This window comes from Ciconia boyciana, chromosome 25, assembly GCF_034638445.1.
Source record: "Ciconia boyciana chromosome 25, ASM3463844v1, whole genome shotgun sequence".
NCBI lineage: Eukaryota > Metazoa > Chordata > Aves > Ciconiiformes > Ciconiidae > Ciconia > Ciconia boyciana.
This window is the reverse complement of record NC_132958.1, coordinates 5,756,446-5,762,537: the sequence shown is the minus strand read 5'-3', so window position 1 is coordinate 5,762,537 and position 6,092 is coordinate 5,756,446.

The following is a 6,092-nucleotide window of genomic DNA, read 5'->3' as shown; positions in this document are numbered from 1 at the left end:
CTGTCTTTTCCCCCCTCCCCATCCCCGCCTGCTTTGCAAAGACTAAACTGTTCCATAGAGTATTTTTATACTGGGGCATCTCTTGCAGACCTTGTGACTTGCACCAGGGCCTGGATCTGAAGCAGCTCTGTTTTCTATGGGCACAGTCACATGGCAGCTAGTCACACTGCTGCTCTTCCTTTATTCGGAGAGCCTTTCGGTTCTCCTCCTGTATTTTTTTCAATATATTTTGCTGCTGTAGCCTGTCCGGGGGTGCGAGCAGCCCCTTGAACTCACAGAGACACCCCACTAGCAGTCGTAGGGGCATGAGGGGATTCCCAGGGCAGGGCACATCTCTGCCTTTGGAGGTCCCACCAGCATCCAGGGTCCCCCACAGGAAAACGTCCTTCATGTACCCAGGGGAAGGAGCAGGGCCCACAGCAGACAGAATAATTTGCTTTCTGGACGTCTCCCCTTTAGTGGCAGCAGCCAAGCATCCCTCTTGGTTGGTGCCACAAGACTTGATGTCCATGTCCTCCAGGACTTCTGGCCCTCATCCTCCAGCACTCACCGAGGTCTCTGTTTCAGTAGCGTCCTGCAGCAGGGAGTTCCACAGCTGGATCCGAGCATGCTGAATTATTTCTTTTCTTCTGTTCAAGCTTGCTCTTTTTGGTTTCAGTACCTGTTCCCTTTTTTTCTTGCGTTATGACTAAGGGAAACTCCCAGCAGTTTGCTTTGCTGGAGGAGCCGTGGCTGGGCTTTCAGTCAGCAGTTTGCTGGCTTGCCCTGCATTACATGTCTCGCAGTCAAATTCCCACTCTCCTTTCCACGCTCCCAGCCGTCCTTCTCTCTCCTCCCTTCATCGTTCCCCTTTCTTTCCTCCTCATTCTTGTTCATTCACTTTTACCATTCTCCCTTACAAAACAAAGCAGCACCGAGCACTCCTGGGGGTTTTTCTAGCTGAGCTTTAAGCTGTGTGAACACCGGCCGCCCCAGACCACAGAGCAAGCCGCACGTCAACGCTCCCCTCTGCAAACCACGGGACTGGCAGGGTTCACCCAGGACCTTGCTGCCCCGGGGAGCCCCTGTGCACAGGACAGCCCCAAAGTGCTGCTGGCCGGCGAGTGCTGAGCTGCCGGGGGGAGAGGAGCCTCCCCACGCCTGGCCGATCGCTCCTCAGACTTTCCCCCAGATGCTATCGGCCACCACAGCAAGCGGAGCACCGGCATTTGCTTTGGCTCGGTGCAGACGCTTTCACGTTCATAAGCATTATATACTGAAAATAACCAGGAAAGCCGTTTGCTTGCCTGATGCCTGGCCCTGGATCCCGCCAGCGTGCCACCAGCGTGCCGTCCGCTCTCCGCAAGCCTCGGGAGCTTTGTTCTTATCCCAACATACGGCTGAATTTCCCACGGGGCAGCTCACCTGGAGTCCCCCATGTCCTGCATCCTCCCCAGCCACCCCACGCGCTTCATCCCCTCCTTACCTCAGCCAGGCACTGCTTTTCTTCTCCTTAGACTGCAAAATCTCCTGGGCCAGGCCCCTGTACCTGCATTAGAGCAGCCCCAGGGGGTCTCTGGGCTGCAGGAGGACTTCTACATAAAATCGCCCTTTAGCAGGTAGTGACAACAGGCACCTGCGGGACACACCCCGTCATTAGGGGTTCAAAGGGAAAGCCTGGTGGAAAGAGGAAAAGCAAGATCTCCTGGAGGTGGCAGCGACAGCCAGGGGAGGAATTAGTCACCTGAAAGTTTGATCTCTCTGCCACTGCAGACGCCCAGCGCTGCCCGTCCGGGAACAAACCCACCCCACCGTGCAGTGTGTCTGGGGCTCGCTGCAGAGGCGAGGGGATCCCGATGGATGGTTTCCTCCCGCCGAGCGGTGCAAAGAGCTGCACCGAACAGGCTCGGCCAATATTTCACACCAAATATATTTATTGTCCGTCCAGGCCCATATCTTTGCAGCCACAGGAGGAAAGAAACCGCTCCCCACAGCTGTGAATCCCAAGTTAGCACAAAGCAGCCCAAAAGCATCTCTGCAGGGGCAGGGTGCTGGGAGGGGGGCTCTGCCCCAGGCCCCCCCGCGCTCTGCCTGGCAAAGCCTCCCAGGGTGGCTGCGCTCAGACGAGCTCCCGGTCCCATAGGGAGCACCAGGAAGCCAAATCAGTTTGGTTCGGGCCATTCTCCAGAGGTTACGGTTTTCCTGAAAATGAGAAGCAGCGGCTGGGAACACGGTTTTCAACTGCAGCGTTTATTGGACTGATGGTGGCTCGGCCTCTCCCGCGCTTTAAGCAGAGAGCAAACCCGCCGGCCACCGACCTGCGCGCGTCCCTAGGCTACTGGAGCAAGCAGCTACACCGGGCCGGCCGCCCCTCGCCCGGGACCCTCACAGCCAGCTCAGCAGCAGCTTCCCCGCCAGCACAGTGGCCAGCAGGCTGGGGCAGTGCCGCGGCGTGGCCGCCCCGCCGTTCCTGGAGCCCCGTGACGGCCCGTTGCAGTCGTTGCTGAAGCAGCATTGCAGGGTGGCCCCCCCGGAGCTGCCGTGCCGCGCCTGGTCGCAGAAGGACTTGTAGGAGCAAGACTTAATGACGCTGTCTGCAAGGAAAGGCACACGCACACGGCGGTTAGGGACTCCCGGGCGCTGGGGGCTTCACTCCTCCCCTGCTAAGCTGGGGGAGGAAAGGGGGAAAGCAGAGCGGTGTCCAGCACGTTGCATTACAGATGTGGAATAAAAGGGTCTCCCTCCTGCACATGGGACTGCCGGGAGAGCCGAGCAGCAATCCGGTGGCCAAGGGATGTCCCCATGGTCACAGCGCTCCAAGTCACTGCGGAGCAAGCACATCGCACAACCCCGCTGTGACAGTGACCACATATTTATAGCCACACGTGTGAAAATACGTATAGGCAGGCTATGGAGTGAACCCGAGGCAGGAGGGGAGGGGAGGCTGGTTTTGGGAACCATCTCTGTCTGTCTTGCCGGCCATGCTGCTGCCCTGCAGCCGCTCGGTTGCGCTGAGGGTGGTGAAGCATTTCTGGAGGAAGGGAGCAGCATGCCACAAAGGAGGACTTTCCTTATGCCAGGTACGGGCTGTGAGTTATCTCAGACCAAAAGCCTGTTTCCAAGGACTAAAAACTTGGAAAAAAACAGGTAGCTCATCCCTGCTTCACAGGGACAAGGGGAAGCCAGCTCCTGGTCTGCCCCACCAGGTCCTCTGCTTCTCCTCGTCCTCTGGTCCCCCCCCAGCCCCTCTGGTCCCCCCCAGCACCCCCAGTCCCCCCAGCCAAGGGACTTACTCGGCGCAGTGATTGTGGAGCAGGCGTCGGCGTACTGGGGGCAGCTGTGGGAGCCCTGTTTGTTGCAGTCATTCTCGTTGGACGCAACGCATTTGTGGCATTTCAGCGCTTTACCTGCGCGAAGATGGGGAGGAGGAGGAGGAGTGAGAGCGGCGGCGACACGCCGTGCCGGAGCCCGTGTGCTGTTTGCAGTCTGTGGGTCTCCACGGCCACTGGTGACCCCCAGCACAGGGCAGGGAGTCAGGGGCGAGGGTTAGCACCGGTCAGAGCCGAGCAGCTCTGCCGGCCAGGAATCGGCAAGGCCATGGCACGCAGCAGGCTTCGGGATGGGGGTCTCTCCTGTCCGCACAAGGCACGCGAAACTCTTCCAAGTGTGACACAAAACGATGAGAGCTAAACTGGGCAGGCTAGCTCTTCCGAGTCCTTGCTCTGCAAAAACCTCCTGCAACTGAGATTCCTGTAATCTCCTTTACAGTAAAAATAGGTAGAAATAATACTAAAAAACCCCCAAACCCTACATCTTTGTCTTCTTGGGCCAAATTTCATTTTAATGAGCATTTTCGGGGGAAGGGAGGATTCATCTAAACCGTTCTGTGCATTTGTCTTTAAACCACAGCAGCTCCCCCACGCAACATTTTGCACAGAAAGCGCACCCCAGACGCGCTGCCCGGGGGAAGAAGTGCAGCGACAGGCAGCACAGTGCCGGGCAGGCGTGTGTGTCAGGGAGGACGAATCATCTCCAAATCGTCCTCAAAGGAGGCCACAGGCATGTCAGGTAATAACCAGCCCCTCGCCTCCGCTGGCACTCTGCGTCAGAGCTGATAATAGGCGTGAGAGCTGTTTGACCCTTTAGGAGAGGAAAATGCACAATTTCCAGAAGTCCCAGCTCAGTTTAGGAACCAGCTGAGCAAATGTGAAAGTGTTATTGTCATTTTATGACAGTAAGAGACTTTAAATAACAGCACTGTTTTAGATATCTGCAGACAAAGCACCTTCCCCTCCCCAAAAAAAAAACCACCAACCAAACCTGAAGATCCTGCTCCCACCTGAAATTATGAATACTGGATTTTGATGGTGATGGTTAAATTACCACTGAAGTTGGGACTAAAATTTGTATTTGCTTTGCTGGCTGAGCAGAGCCCTCTCGTGGCAAGCGGGGCCCAGCTCCTGGTCAGCAGGGTGGGTCTTGCAGGAGGCCAGAGCTCCCACCCTCGTCTTGTGGGAAAGAAGAAAACCGATGTCTTGGGGAAACTGGGCTTTCCTGGGGCCAAATGCCAGTAAACGCCTGCCATTAACCCACACCGACCCCAGCTTCCACAGCGGGCTTGCTCATCTCATGCTTCTCCTTTGTGGGTCCTTGCAGCACAGTACAACCTTTCATTTACCCTGAGCTACAAACACAGTTGTGGGTCATCTTCTCCTGGTGCAAAGACCCTGAAACCGTCCTGACCTGAGCACGCTTCATGGCATTGCTCTGAGCAGCACGACCACCTTCCCGCCTTTTAAGATGGCTTTTCGTGGTTCTGCCTTTGAGGAACCAAGTTTTAGCTGGGAAACACCACTCTAGTGATGAGAAGCTGCTTTTCTTTGGCTCAGGTACCTCCTTGGCTCCATCAGAGATGGAGACCGGGAGGCTCTGCAGTCCCTGCTGGGCACCGCACGCCTGTGCTTTGTGCAAGCGGCCGAGGAGAGGGCGAGGGGCAGGGTGCTCCTCTGGGTGCTCCCAGCAGGAGAAAGCCACCGTCCCCCGAAACGCAAGCCTGCGGGCAGGCGGCAGCCAGCAAGCAGAAGAGCAGCTACAGCGATTTACCCCGCCTAGCACTGCCTTGAGCTCCGGGACACTTACTTTCTCCGGCCAGGGATGTGATGATGGCCAGGGCCAGGAGGGTCTTCAGGGCGGACATTTTCAGCAGTGTGCAGCACGGGGCGCGTAGCCTCTGTTTTGTCTTAAGGTCTTACAGCTAATCTGCTTCGGTGATTGGATCACTGGGCTGGGGATAACACACTTACTGCAGCCCCTGGCTAATGCCATCTTAGCAGGGGAGGACGGGACACGGCTCGCCAAGGGCACGGGCCAGTCCGGGGCATGGCAGCAGGGCAGAGCACCGGCCCGGTGCCGGCAGAGGTGGCCAGACCTGCCCACGCTCACCAGGCTGGGCTCTGCTCCGCATCCCACCGGTGCACGCTTTGAGAACCCTCTCCATCTCTGGACACGTTACCTTGGTTGGCTTTCAAAGATCTTGTCCAAGCCCATCTGCTCCATCCAGAGAATAACCTCTTTCTTGCTGTTCGCAGCAGCTGAGTTGGGGAAAAAGCCTCCAAAGTTTCCAACCCACCCATAAGAGAAGTGCAAGACAACGACTGACAACCCGCATGGGGCTGGGAGCCCAGCGGAGCCGTCCCCACGTTCACCTACTCCCCAGCCCTCAGCTGGGCAGGGCGGTCTCCATCCTTACAGAGGGATTTACCCAAGGGCACAAAAGGTATCAGGGCCAGTGCGGGGATTAAGCCAAGCCCCACTGCCCAGCGTCTCCCTGCTGCCCTCGGCTCTTCCTCCTGGCTGAGCTCACCGGCGGCTGCAGCACGGTTCAGCGGAACCTGCCAGGTGCATCACTGCAGCGTGGCAGGAGTCAATGGGGCACTAAAGTTGTCTCAGGTCTGAATTTCATAGTTTATGAACACAGATTTCAGGAACAGAAGATAACCATGCTTATTCGAAACCAATTGCGTTATCAACCACATTAATAAAACCGTGGCAGAACATGGGCCTTCCTGGAAGATAAAGCCAGCTTCTCCAAAAACCCTTCACTGACCTTACAA